The sequence below is a fragment of the Portunus trituberculatus genome, chromosome 6 (assembly GCF_017591435.1).
Source record: "Portunus trituberculatus isolate SZX2019 chromosome 6, ASM1759143v1, whole genome shotgun sequence".
In the NCBI taxonomy this organism is placed as follows: Eukaryota; Metazoa; Arthropoda; class Malacostraca; order Decapoda; family Portunidae; genus Portunus; species Portunus trituberculatus.
The window spans coordinates 9092027-9107794 of NC_059260.1; the positions used below are offsets into that span (position 1 = coordinate 9092027).

At 42.3% G+C, this 15768-nt stretch overlaps 1 protein-coding gene across 1 annotated transcript in view; it reads right to left on the reverse strand.

Annotated features, from left to right (window-relative positions):
* Positions 1-15768, reverse strand: part of LOC123517268 — a 230171-nt gene that overhangs the window by 64860 nt on the left and 149543 nt on the right. The gene's annotated exons all lie outside the window — the stretch shown is intronic.

Here is a 15768-nt window from a genome sequence, read left to right on the forward strand (position 1 = left end):
CAAGCTTGGTTACTTTAATCTCTTCATATAGATTGTCTCTCTATTACCCTGTGGCCTCTCAAATTTGGATTCTTTAGTAAAGACCTCCTGGAATTTTTTATTTAATAGTTCTGCCATACTTTTGGGTCTTCCACCATCCCGTTCTCTCCTTTTAACCTTTCTATTGTTTCTTTTGCCTAATTTTTCCATTTATGAATCTATAGAACAATTTTGGTTGCTCCTTACATTTTTCGACAATATCTTTTTTGAAGTTCTTTTCCTCTTCCTTCCTCACCTTAACATATTCATTTCTCGCTGCCTTGAAGTTTTCCTTGTTTGTTGGATTCCTATTTCTCCTCCACCTTTTCCATGCTCCATCTCTTTTCTCCTTTGCCCTAGCACACCTTGCATTAAACCAATCTTTCTTTCCTTCTTCTTTTGGTCTATATTCCCTGACTCCTTTTTTGTAAATTTCCAAAAAATAAGTTATATTTGTCTTGCATTGTCTCTGAGTTTTCCATCTCCTCCCAGTCTACGTTTTTAAAATAGTTCTTGAGATTCTCAATATCAGCCTTTCTGTAATTTAATCGGTCTCCTTTGTATGAATCGTCTCTATCTTCCTTTCCTTCTTCTATATCTATTTCTAATATTGCATGGTCACTCTTTCCCAATGGGCACTTATATCTTATATTGTCATTCATTTGTATACCCTTGTAAAACTAGGTCCAATCTCGCCGGCTCGTTTCCTCTGAATCTTGTGCATTCCTTTACTCTCTGGTCCATCATATTGTCTATCATTAGGTTCAAGAATCTTTCTCCCCAGGCTTCTTCCCCCATACCACTTTCATAATTTTCCCAGTCCACTTCTTTACAGTTGAAATCTCCTACTAATATCACTTTTCTCCTTTCTTTAACGATTCTCATTAGACTCCTTATTGTGTCATCTATCATGTCTTTATATTCTTGATTGGTCCATGAATTTGTTTTGGTGGCACATATGTTACAATGATTGTTAACTCTTTTTTATTAATATGCATCTTAATATACAATACTTCTGCTTTTCCTTCCCCACATTCCACTTGGTTGATCACTATCTCCTTCCTTAACATTATCATGACTCCTCCTCCTCCTTTACCCACTCTGTCTCTTCTCCATACATTATACCTATTATCCAAGACTATTTTGATTTTTTCATTTAGTTTTGTTTCAGCCAGGCATACAATATCTGGATTTTCTTTCCTTATGTAATCTCTTAATTCTAATTTACTTGATAAAACCCCATCTATGTTCGTATACATCATTTTTAGTCTTTTGCCTTCATCATTTTCAGTTAAACTTGTTCCACTTTTTTCTCTTCCTTCTCATTTATATACCATTTCCTTATCCTGTCTCCTAGAATTCTCCAAAAAAATGCCTTCTTCTCCTCTTCTGACCTTTCATTATTCTTTTCCCTTACTGCTGCTGCCAGTTCATTGTATCTCTTCCTTTCTTCCTCATTTCTATTTTTCTTTATATAGATATCCTTACAGCCTTCTGTTTCTCTAAGTTTTGTTGTTCTATATAATATTTCTTCTGTTGCTGCTTGTGATTTTAGTAGTATTTTAATTGGTCTCATTTTTCCTTCTTGATATGGTCCCATTCTGTTTATTTCTTCTACTTCCTCTTCCAAGTTCTGCCTATCTTCATCATTAAGATTCTTCAGTAGGTCTTTGACTGATTTCATTTCTTCTTTTTCTTTTTGGTCTATATTTTATATTTTTTTCTTTTATTCCAAATACGACTACACTCTTCTTTTTTTCTGCAATTTCTCTAACTAGATTTTCTTTAAGTTGTTCTTGAATCACCTCCTGAAAATCTTTTTCACTCATTATTCCTTACTAATTGATTTTATGAAGAGAAAAAAAAAGTCCACACTACCTGCCCAGGCCACTGTAAATACTATACAACAGGTGTAGTGAAGATCAGCTGATCGTCGGAACTGCGCCACTGCGTCCGCTCTCAACCGTGTCTCTTGAATGTGTGTGTGTGTGTGTGTGTGTGTGTGTGTGTGTGTGTGTGTGTGTGTGTGTGTGTCTTTGACTGATTTCATTTCTTCTTTTTCTTTTTGGTCTATATTTTATATTTTTTCTTTTATTCCAAATCGACTACACTCTTCTTTTTTCTGCAATTTCTCTAACTAGATTTTCTTTTGTCTTGAGGACTCCTATCATTTTGTTTGTCATATTTTCTTCTTTTTCTTTAAGTTGTTCTTGAATCACCTCCTGAAAATCGGCCTTATCTTTCTTATCTTGGATTCTCCATGCTTGTACTTCTTTTTTAATCACGTTCTGTACTTTTTCCTCTTCCTTGTTTACTAGATCTTTCAGCTTCTCCTTTTCTTTCTCGGCTTTACCGAGTCCTTCTTCCATCTGCTTCTTGTAGTTAGCTACCTCCTTTTTTAGTTCTTCGTTTTCCGCTCTTAGCCTAGCTTCATTTTCTTCCACTTTTCTTATCCTTTCTCTCAGTCTTATAAACTCCATTTCCTGTTCTTTATTCTCTTTCATTTCCATCTTCTCCTTTATCAGTTTATCTAGTTTACATTCAATATTTGATACTCTTTTAAGTAGTGAAGTTGTCGTCGTATCGAACCCTTCGAATACGCGTTCTCCCTCACCGACATAGTCATCATCAGCCCCTTCTCTATTTTCATGTCTGCATTTGGATGGAATATCTTTTTCACTCATTATTCCTTACTAATTGATTTTATGAAGAGAGAAAAAAAAAAAAAGAGTCCACACTACCTGCCCAGGCCACTGTAAATACTATACAACAGGTGTACTGAAGATCAGCTGATCGTCGGAACTGCGCCAGTGCGTCCGCTCTCAACCGTGTCTCTCGAATGTGCCGTGTGTGTGTGTGTGTGTGTGTGTGTGTGTGTGTGTGTGTGTGTGTGTGTGTGTGTGTGTGTGTGTGTAATTCACCTCGGTCGTCTGCTGGTCAAACAGCCAGTCTTCTCCATTACGGAGCGAGCTCAGAGCTCGTAGACCGATCTTCGGGTAGGACTGAGACCACAACACACTCCACACACCGGGACAGCGAGGCTACAACCCCTCGAGTTACATCCCGTACCTATTTACTGCTAGGTGAACAGGGGCCACCCATTAAGAGGCTTGCCCATTTTCCTCGCCGCGCCGGGACTCGAACCCGGCTCTCTCGATTGTGAGTCGAGCATGCTAACCACTACACTACACGGTGTGTGTGTGTGTGTGTGTGTGTGTGTATGTGTGTTTGTTTGATCTGCTGCAATCTCTGACGAGACAGCCAGACGTTACCCTATGGAACGAGCTCAGAGCTCATTATTTCCGATCTTCGGATAGGCCTGAGACCAGGCACACACCACACACCGGGACAACAAGGTCACAACTCCTCAATTTACATCCCGTACCTACTCACTGCTAGTTGAACAGGGGCTACACGTGAAAGGAGACGCACCCAAATATCTCCACCCGGCCGGGGAATCGAACCCCGGTCCTCTGGCTTGTGAAGCCAGCGCTCTAACCAATGAGCTACCGGGGCTGTGTGTGTGTAATAATAATAATAATAATAATAAACGGTTTATTAATTAGGCAATGTAAAAATACACTGAAAATGTACAGGGGGTGGGACATTACCACAATGAACTAAAAATGCTTAACCTAACTATGGATAAACTTAACCTAGAAATTCACTTATTTATTTAAAGCTCGCACAATAGTGGGCACCGCGCTGAGTCGGTACCGATCCGTGCGCGGTGCTCTCAAAGGCGCCACGCGATTATGGTGTCGGGTGGCGCGAGCAGGGGGAGGCACGTCGGGTGGTAGCAGGTGGCGGAGACGTGGATGACGCAGCAGTCCTTCCCAAATTTTTCCAAGGCTTCCTGGTGTCTTGTGGCCAGCCTCGGCAGACTCAGGCAGGTCAGGGCGTCCTCGTAGGACCTGTAGGCAGGCCCAAGGATGACCCTGAACGCCCTCCTCTGAACCCTCTCCAGCTGTTGTCGTTGTGTGAGGTTCAGGAGGAGGACCACGCTGGGGCGGCGTACATGAGCTTAGGGAGTATAAAGATGAGGTACACTCCCCTCAGCTCATCTGCCGGTGCTCCCAGGGACCTGAGTCGGCGCAGTAAATAGATTTTATATGAGGCTGACCTGATGATGTTGGAAACATGCTGCTTCCATGTTAACTGATCATCCACCAAGACACCTAGAAGCTTGGTGCTGCGGACCACCTGGAGGGAGTGAGGGCCCACAGAAAGCTGGGAGGGGAACTGCTGCTGTGGAGGTACAAATGTGCATCACCACGGTCTTGGTGTGGTTGATGGTCATTTTGTTGTCCTCCGTCCACGTCTGTAGTTGGTTTAGAGTGGACTGCAGTGCTGAGAAGTCTGGGTTGGTGTTGTTGACGGGTACGCCCACGGTGCAGTCGTCCACATACTTCCAGCGGTGGGGGGTGTGGACGAGAGCATCGTTGATAAGGATAAGGAAACACAGGGGACCCATCCTGGTCCCCTGAGGGACCCCGCATGTGAGCTGTTGGAAAGAGGAGACAGAGCCCTGATAACGAACGGCCTGACGCCTTCCCGTGAGGAAGTCTGCCAACCACGCTATCAGGTAGGGAGAGAGCCCAGAGTGATGGCTTTATTTATCACAACAGTGTGATCAACAAGATCAAAGGCCTTCCTGAAGTCCACAAAAGCAATAGCTAGAGAAGTGTTGCGTTTGTCCAGGTGGCTGTGGACGAATTCCAGGAAGCTGACAAGGTAGTGAGATGTGGAGGTGGATTTAATATTGCCAAATTGTTGTGTGTCAATAGAGTTACAAATTTTGTTATAGGCCCAGTCGAAAACAAAATCTTCACAGATAAGGCTGGGTATAGGGGTGATGGCGACTGGTCTTAGATCATTCAGTGACTGTGGATTAGAAATTTTGGGGAGGGGGGTGACGTAAGATGTCTTCCAGTCATCGGGGCAGGAATGTTGAGCAAGGAGGCATTGATGATAGAGCAAAGGGGTGTGGCAAGTTCTGGGGCAAATTCTCTGTAAATTTTGATGGGAGGTCAGTGGGAGTGGTGGATCTGTTTAGTTTAAATTTAAGAAGCTTCCTGTAAACATCAACCTCCTGGACAAGGGGTGGAGGGGAGGAGGCAGGGAGGTAGGCTGGGAGAGTAGTGGAGTGAAGGGAGGGTGTCTGACAGATCGCAGCGAAGTGACCGTTAATCTCTTCGGCCGCGCTGTCAGGTGAAAGGTGTGAAACACAGGGAAGAGAAGAGGCTTGCTTTTGTAAACCACACAAAGACTTAATCTTGTCGTACCACTGTCTGTTGTTAGTAAGCTTGAGATGGTGAATTTTGTCTGGGTAGTAGCTTGCCTTGGCTTTTTAATTTCCTGATAACTCTGTTCCTTAAACTCCTGTACTGGTCAGGGCTAGAGTGGAAAGCCCTGTCACGCTGACGAAGGAGTCGTTTGATGCAGGGCGTCATCCAAGGGGCATCAGATGGGTCTACTGTGATGTCCTTGGTGGGAAAGTAGTGGTGGAACGCTTCCGTTGTGGTAGTGAAGTAGTTCCGCCATTTTGTGTGGACGTCTTCCACCTCCAGTACCTCGGTCCACGGATGAAGTGTTAGCCACTGCCCAAATTCCCTCATGGCGGAGTCAGGCATGGGCCTGTGGGATCTGGTGACAGTTGACCTGGGAACCGAGGTGGTGGGGGTGGGCGTCCACAGGATGGAGAGGTGGGTGCTGCGTCCCATGGGGAGTGGCTTGGGAGGCGAGTACTGCTGGCTCAGGTCTGTCATGATAAGGTCGAGGGTGGACTGGTGGTGGGTGGGAAGTCCACGACCTGGGTGAGGTGTAGCTGGTGCAGGATTTCACTGATATCCAAGCGGTTGAAGTCCCCACAGATTACCAGCTTGGCAGCAGGAAATCTCACCCGTAAAGCATCAGCAGTCTCGATGATGTGATCAGTGAGCAACCGTGCAGTGGCGGCCCGTGGAGGGTGGTAGACAACACACACAATGATGGAGGCTGTGTTGCGGGTGGCAGGGGGGGGTAACCCTCACCCACAGGGCCTCCAATCCGGCGGGGACGTCGACGTGTAGGTGTGAGGGGCTGAGGTCAGAGCGGCAAAACAGGGCCACTCCCCCCCTGCGTTGATTCCTGAGGTGGTGGAACAGCTGGAAATCTTGAATCATACACACCTCAGGAGTTATCTGCCACGCCTCCGTGATCGCCACAATGTCTGCACAGTTAGATCTCACTGACACTATCAACTCGTCCATCTTGTTCGCCAGTGATGTCACGTTGGAAAGGAGGAGAGAGGGAAGACTATACCACACGCGCGGAACTTCGAAGTGTTTGTATTCCTCTCCTCAACCTTCCGCCCTTCCTTACGGTAGATGTGATCACTTTAATGGGACGCACCACACTCCTTCCTCCCTTGGATCCACGATTCCGAAATAACTGTAAGTTTTGAGGCGTTGAATGACCTCTGATGGAGGGTACCCAGCCTCACGTCTACGGCGCAGAAGGGCATTGCGTCCGTAGCTTAGCACTGCAGCACTCATTTCACTGTTTGTCCAGACGTGCACTCACTTATAATATCCAAAATTGTTTGTATTATAACACTATGGCGAGCACTAATTAACCTATTAATAACTTATACAAAGGGGAGGGAGGCCAACAGGCTGGCCGTGGCTGCCGAGCGCACAAGGTCACACGTCGCAGAAGGTGAGATAATGCAAATCTTTATAAAAAGTGATGCAGAGGAAGTAAAAGGAAAAATCTTGAAGGCAATAAGAATAATTAAGTTTTGTTAAGAAGAAGAAAAATATTTTGGTTAAATTTAGGTAAGAATGGAAACAATTTATAGAAAAAAAAAAGAAGCCAAAGAAAACTCATGGAAAAAATGGTACATCGTGAAAGAGTGCTTCACTCCCCTCTCCTTTTGTACTTACCACTATTCCATGGATAGTGGTAAGTACAAAATATAGTAGTTAAAGTAATAGGTAGTAATTTTTTGTATTGGGATATACTGTAATGAAATCCACTACTTTTCAAGTGTGCTTCTGCTACTTTTCATTAGGGAAATCTGGCAGAGGAAGCGATTCACAGGCTGTGCGTCGTTTTCTCTGCGTCTCTCTCGCCCTAGCCGTTGTTCAGGCAGACCACGCTCCGCCAATCCACCTCCTGCCTCCATGCCACTTTGACCATGCCATGCAAAGCCACCTTCAACCCCAGCCATAAGAAGCACAATTTCCTGCCTTTCAAAGATAAGCTTGAGCTTATAAGAAAGTGTGAGGCAGGTATAGCTCAGTGTCATTACAGTGCAAATGGGTGTCCCTAGATCAACAGTATCAACAATTTGGAAGAACAGGGACAAGTACCGCGACACCACTGCAAGTGTTTTTATTTCCAGAAATGTACTGTACAGCACCCTAATGTGTTTAATAAAAAAGTTAGATATAAATGAAGACTTTAATAGTACTGATTTAGTCTAAGTTAATATTTTTAGAGGTTATAATGATGATTTGGGGGGTCTAGGCTGGAGGTTCTTATTCTTAAGTATCTTATGGGAAAAATTGCTTCATGATTCGAATAAACGCTGATTCGACTGATGAAAAATCGCCCTAACCCCATCGAATTGTGAGGATCCCCTGTATATATATATATATATATATATATATATATATATATATATATATATATATATATATATATACAGTAAGGTCCCGAGTTACGTCAGAGTTACGTTCCTGAAACATGACGTAAGTCGATTTTGTACGTAACTGAGTTTTTGTACTTTCAAAGCATATTACCGAGTTTTCAACCAATAATTTTTTATGGTTATTCAGGTAAGTAAAGGTTATATTGTTATATTGGCATATTATTTACAACTATGTAGGAATATATTGATTAGGGCCGACGAAGGACTGCAGGTTGCCGAGAGGGCGGCCTGAGGCCGCCAGGAGGGTGGGCAGGTCGAATGTTGTGACGCCCAGGGCGGACAGCTGGGAGCTTTGTGGAATGCGGTAGGAGTAGAAGCGTTATATAAGTAAAGGTTATATTGTTATATTACTTACAAGTATGTAGGAATATGAAACACAAGCTTGTTTTGTTGTTGATTAAGGCATGACGCGAAGGACTGCATGTTGCCAGAGGGTGGACGCCTGAGGCCGCCAGGAGGGTGGGCAGGTCGAATGTTGTGACGCCCAGGGCGGACAGCTGGGAGCGTGGTGCAGTGCGGTGGGAGTAGAAGCGTGGGCAGCGGGCAGGAAATGCAATAGGAAAGGGCAATAGGGATCAGCAGACAAGCGCAGACGGTGCAAGTGAGCTGCGAGTGTCGTGTGGCCCAGGCGAAGGCTCGGAGTTGTTATTGTTGTGATAGGTGCGTGAGCCCTCAAGGTCGTCAACCTCCCGTTGTCATGGTAACGGGCTTCCCATTTTCTTCTTCACTCCCTTACACACAGCTGCTGCCTCCCTTCTCATGTCTTTTAATTATGTCCACTTTTTCTTGTAACGTAATGGTTTTCCTTTTCTTAGCATCACTGCTATCACTCAGGAGTTTTCTTTTTGGTGCCATTGAGCAAGATACTAAGATAGTCAGCAAATGCAGATGTAGGAACACTCTAGGGGCGACGGTGTGGTGGAACTGAGGTACGTAGAGTGTTATTGTATTCAAGCATGAGGTGGGCGGTGTGGTGGATAACCACTAGTGACGCCTGGCGGCCAACAATAACAATAAACCCCGCTCTTTACGATTTGTAAGTTTTCAATTTTTTAAATCTTAAATCGCCTTATAGTGGACTGACGTAAGTGCAAGTTTGACGTAACTCGAGACCGACGTAACCCGGGACCTTACTGTATATATATATATGCAGTGGAGACTTGAACATCTAAAAAGTCGAACTTTTCAATAGTTGAATGCAAAAGTTCAACTTAATATTCCCAAAAAAACCTATTAGTCGAACACCCATCCACGTGGCTATAAACGAAAAAGGCCTCATCATTCCCTCCGCCCCATGCGCCCGACTGGTCCACCACAGCTAGTTGATTCTTTGCTGTCGTAAGAATAACATTGTCCTGCGCTTTCATCCTTTCTGCCGCCCCACGTGCCCCACCGGTCCACCGCAGCCAGCTAATCCTTCGCTGTTGTAAGAATAACATTGTCCTGCGCTTTCATCATTCAAGCTGCCCCACATGCCCTACCGGTCCATTGCAGCCAGTTGATCCTTTGATGTCATAAGAATAACAATGTCCTATGCTTTCTTCCTGGATTTTTGTTGTTGTTTTATTTGCATTTAGAAGCTTACAATGGCACCAAAGAAGCACGTTAGTGGTGAGAATAAGCCTACAAGGAAGAATGTAGTGACAACCATCAAAAGGAAAAAGGAGATTATTGATAAATACAAGAAAAAAGGAAGAATAACTGATCTTGCAGCTGAGTACTGTATGACTAAATCTACAGTAGCCACAATACTGAAGAAGACAGACCTCATTAAAAGAGCTGATGTGGCTATTGGTGTGAAAAGGCAATTTAAGCGACCTGTGGCAGTGGAAGAAAAGAAAAATTGTTGATTGGATAAACCAAAGGCAGATGGCTGGTGATTCTTTGTTAGAGGGCATAATTTGTGCGAACGCTAGGCTGCTGCATCGTGATCTTATTTCTGATACTACATCTGATTCCAATGATGATTTTAAAAGCAAGAAAAGGGTGGTTTGTGAATTTCAAGAAAAGAACTGGAATTCATTCTGTTGTGAGGCACTGTCACGCCGCAAGTGCTAACAGAGTTGCCGCTGAGTAATTTGTGCCTGAATTTAAGAAATTTGTGGATAAGGAGTGCTTAAGCCCACAACAGATCTTGAATTGTGATGAAATTGGCCTGTTTCAAAAAAATAAATAAGAAAAAAAAAATACCAAACATGATCTATATAACAAAGGAAGAGAAGTGTTTGCCAGGACACAAGCCCATGAAAGACAGGTTAACCCTGCTTTTGTGCACCACTGCTAGCAGCGACTGCAAAATCAAACCGCTGCTTTTCTCTAAACTTGGGTTTGGCAATGGCTGGAATTAATTACCTGATTTATAGGTATCAATAGTCAAACTTTTTAATACTCGAACGGCCATTTGGAACGAATTAAATTCGAATATTGAGTCTCCACTGTACATATATATATATATATATATATATATATATATATATATATATATATATATATATATATATATATATATATATATATATATATATATATATATATATATATATATATATATATATATATATATATATATATATATATATTGTTACGTACGCCACGACTGCGGTTAACTGCTACAGCTCACTAGAGTGTTATCCTGGCAAAATCGCCAGCTTTGTTACGGTCAGTGCAGTGGGGAACATAACACTCCACAGAGTTCCCACTACTATAACTCACAGCCGCCGTAACCCTCAGGTTCTTTCAAGGTCGCCAACAGTGTATAATTTCCCCCACTGTAAGGGAATCTCCTTAGCAACTCCTTCTCCTCCTGTACCCAACCAAATAGAATTTATAAATGGTAGATGTTATGTGTAACAGGGCGAGGCCTTAATACCCCCTAGAAAAACCGTCCACAAGGACAATTCCACCCACTTCTCTATGAAGTATTAATGCCTCTCCGCACGCCTTGTCCACAGACGGTGATGAATCACAGACTGGGACAACATGCGCAGTGTATATATTACTATACTATCCTACTACGACAAGTGCTTCCTAACACCTGTCAGACTGACAACCCTAGCCTACGACTACTACAATATATGATGTGTACAGCACATCCGGTGGTGTACACACAAGCCCAGACACCACCTACGGGTGACAACAGCCATACACAGAGTCCAGATACTCGTCACAGACAAGTCTGACAGACGAGAACTACGCACCCACTGGCCGACAGTACGAAGCTTCTCAGCTTCTCACTAGCGTGTGTGGCTACAACCACTACAATACAGTATACTACTGATACTACACAACAGATGATGGGGGCATACAGCCGCCCACCAAACCCCACTGGTGACTACAACCACCAACAGCAACAACGGGACGAAACAATAACGCGTCCCTCCGCGTCGCCACACCACTAGTGGACGAGCGCACGAGAAATGCAGCCAAACTTACTACACCTCTCCTAAAGCAACAAGCCCGTTGCTCTAACAATCACAGTCTACCCAGTAGCAAGCCAGCTACTCAACAGGAGGGCACAACTCCCAGACCGATGACTAGTGAGTACTTCGAAAAGCCCAGCCAACACGCGTCTTTCTCACTGTGCCAGACCGACGAGAGTGGTGTCTATCTCCGCTGAAGGCTCACTTGGTACTGAGGCAATGCTCGCAGGCACAACAAGATGGTGGAAACAAAGAGAGGGTGGTTGGCGGCACAGCGGAACAGCGACAGCCCGCGCTTGATGCCGCCATACAATGGGCATATAATAAAATAATAAATTAAAGGGGAAACAAGGCAGTGCCCCTCACAATATATATATATATATATATATATATATATATATATATATATATATATATATATATATATAGATGTATATATATACAGTCATACCTCGCCGAACACGAATTCGTTGAACACGAATCTTGCGTATACATGAATCGGTAAAATATACCATATTTCGCCGAGCACGACTCTGACTTGCAATTGTACGATTTGGTCCCCATTTGAATCTCCCACTGGTCCTGTTTTACTGTCTTACATATGCATATATATTCACAAAACAACATTTCTATTAGCTTTTTACAAGCCTTGCCCCAAGAAAGGATTGTTTTGTAATGCATAAAGCAAAATCTTAATGGAATACCAAAAATAAAGCAGAGAAGAGATGAGCCACAGACGAAGCGGGAGACTCGCGGCCACTTGGCCGCTTCTTCTTCTTGTGACCCTTGTAGCTTGCAAGTTACTTTCATCATGATGTTTATGTTTCCACTCCTCTATTGCCTGTTATAATGGATATCATATCTTAGTATTCATGTACGCTCATGCCATGAGGATAACCTCGACTCTGTGGATTTTCTTAATTCTATAAATAGGTACGTATTTCTTTACTCCTTCATTATATATCTCTATCAGTATTTCATATTTCCCTTGTATTGTTCTTTCTTACATAATATTTCTCCATTCAATGTCAACAAAAAATTTCCTTAATTTTTCAAAATCTGCTCTTGCATAATATAATCTTTTTTCTGTAGTCATCTCTATATTTTATCCCATCCTCCTTCTGTATTTGCAGCTCTAATGTCACATAATCACTTCTTCCGATTGGACTAAGGCATTGTATGATTGGAGGGAACTCTGGTTTCTTGGTGAAAACTAGGTCAAGCACCGATGGTTCTTCTTCCTCCCTGTACCTTGTTGACTCCTCCACCCACTGGTCCATTGTATTTACCATACTCAATTGTAACACCTCATTGCTCCATTATCCAGCATTTTCCATTACTTCCATCTCTTTCCAGTTTATTTTTTTTACAGTTAAAGTCTCCAACTAATAATATTCTTCCATCTCTTCTTATCATAGCATCTAAGCACTTAATCACCCTATTTGCATATCTTTTTGTTACTCCGTTCCCCATGTATTTGTCTTAGGTGGCACATACGTATCTATGATTTTCCTCTTTCTCACTTCCTCTGCTTTGAGTGTTATTCCTATTACCTCCACCATACCATCACCATATTGCACGTCCTCCACACGTATATTATCACAAACCATTATTAGCAATCCTCCTCCCTCCTTTACCCTTCCTGTCTCTTCTCCACCTGTTACATCCATCCTCTTTAAAGCTATCATGGATCTCCTCTTTTAGTTTTGTTTCTACGATGCACATTACATCCGGCCTTTTTTCTTTCAAATAATCTCTAACCTCCAACATGCTGGATAATAACCCATCTGTATAAGTATAGGTCAATCTTAATTTCTTGCCTCTTCCATGATCTCCTCCTTCTTCTACAGATACCACTTCCTTAAACAAACCCTCACTCCTGACCTTAAAAAGATCATTCCCTCCCATGCTGAGGAAGACAATGGGCTTGGTACCATCTTCTTCCAAGCATGTGCCTGGCCTAGCACTTACTTTCTCAATCCCAGCACCTGGCAAATACACCCTCGTCCTCCGCTTCCTATCTTTAGCATAAAACAAAAATTCAAAGTGTCTCACCTGACTCTTCCAACCACCAGAGTCTTACTTTGGGTTAAGGAATTAGTATCTGCCCCCCTCCTTCCTCTCCTCATCACTTTTCTCCACTCCTCCCAACACAGAGAAGGAGTTTGCCCTCTACACAGTGAGACGCTCTGAAGTCCTCTCTCCTCTCTGCACCAGCAGACACCACTTGCCACTCCTCCTGAACCAGCATCTCCTTACTGGGTAAGGAGGCTGCAGGGCCTAACACTCCCTCAGATGGTGAGTTTTCATGACAGAATTCAGCCTGCAGATCAGAGATTCGCCCTCGAAACTCCTTCCACACCTACGAGATCCTTCGATGGAACTCAGCCTCCACTTCTGAGACCTTCATAATGAAGGCCCCAAGGATAGAACTAACACACCCACCCAAAACTGTAAGAAAAGCAGGGAAAGCCGCCATCTCTACAACAAGCCTCAGACCACTCACTACTAACAGAGACTTGTCTGACCACTAGGATGGTTGACTTGGATGATCAATAAAAATTGCATATATGAGCCCTGACAACAGGAAACGAGTGGGTGGGCATAATTCATAGGATTGGAAAATGGAAATATTAAATAATGAGGCAATGAATAGCAAAAGAAACCTGTAGTTCACTATCATTATGCCACGGAGTCAAAGTGTTCCTCATGACATGATCGTACATAAATACAAAGATATGATACACATCAAAGCAGGAAATATAAGAGTGGAAAGTTTGTGTCTTGTGGTGAAAGCAAGATATAAGCTTAAGGGGTCACAATAAGAAGTGGTCAAGGCCAATCTGTGACAGACAAATGTGGCGCCTTCTCCTCATCACCTGCTTTGTTTTTGATGTTCCATACAATATTTGACCTTTTTTTTCTTTCTTAATGCTTGAGTAACAAAATCACCAAAATACGTAGACTTTTTCAGTGGCCAGGAACATAACCATCCCTATTACCATCGTTTTCTATGGGAAAATTATGTTTCAATAACATGATTTTGCATAACGCAACATCTCCAGGAACATAATCCTCGTGTTAATCAAGAGTTGACTGTACTTATAATTGAAACATTTTTATCCTCTTTGTCAACTTTACCTCTTTATGATAAAGACACAGATATATTAAAATCATTCAAATTGATGAGAAAATAAGGCAGTAACATGCATTTATACTTTTACATTTGATCATATTTCAATTTGATAAATTTCATCGCTTTTTAACCACAGAAAAATTATAAAATTAATCAGACATATGTAAAAAAAAAGGACAGGGAATGTTGATTGTACAAGTAAATAAGATTCTATGATTAGATATTGTTGAAAGGGTAAAGGAGATAGAAATATTAAGAGGAAAAAGTTATAAAAACACAACTCTGTTATGTTTGACAAACATAATAGTGGGTCTCTCAGAGCTTTTATGTTTCCATGAATTTCAGAGCACACCTTAGGTATACTCTAAATTGTTCTAATTCTTGGTGTTTACTGCAATGCAAGGTAAAATTAGTACTCTATGCAAAAGCTTCTACAAGATTAATAAAAGATCTCAAACCAACCTCAAATAACATAACTATATTATAAATGAATATATAGGACCTATCAAATGATTAGCTTATAAGGCAAATCAATTCATCCACATCATCTAAGTCAACACATTAGTTCACTGGACTGTCAGAATTGTCCCAAAGAATGTCTCATTTTCTTGGAATTTAGAATAGGTCAACTTGGATAGCTTTAACTTTAGGTCTTTCTGATAAAACTGTATTCTATTTCAGTTTATAGACATGAATTGTGGTATAGTACGGTAACATGGGATAAAACATTTTCTGGTTTTTTAAAATAGAGTTTTAGAAAGAATTCCTGGAATTAAGAGGTAGCATTGGGTTTCAAATGAAAAACTTAAAAGAAATAACGGGGCAGAGATGCCGCAGAACGCCTAACTTCATAGAAGCTGTTTTAGCAAGATATGAGATGTGAAATTTCCAGTTAAGATTATGAGTAAAGGACATACTGAGGATATTCGGTGTAGAAGAGAGAGACAGCTGAGTGCAGTTGAAGAAGAGGAGATAGTTGTCTGGAAGGTTGTGTCGAGTTGATAGATGGAGGAATTGAGTTTTTGAGGCATTGAAAACTATTAGATTTTCTCTGCCCCAATTGGGAATCTTAAAAAGACCTGAAGTTAGGTATTCTGCAGTGTCCCTGCATGATCTGTTGACTTCCTGAAGGGTTGGTCGTTTCTGAAAGGATGTGAAAAGATGTAGGGTGGTATCATCAGCATAGGAGTGGACAGGGCAAGAAGTTTGGTTAAGATAATTTATGAACAATAGAAAGAGAGTGGATGACAGGACAGAACCCTGAGGAACACCACTATTAATAGATTTAAGAGAAGAACAGTGGCCGTCTACCACAGCAGCAATAGAACAGGCAAAGTTTTATGCCAGACTTTATCAAAAGCTTTTGATAAACCTAACACTACAGCAAAAGTTTCACTGAAATCTCTAAAAGACTCAATAAGGAAAGCCAGAAGATCACCAGAAGAACGACCATAACGGTAGCCATACTGGCGATCAGATAGAAGATTGCGAAGTGATAG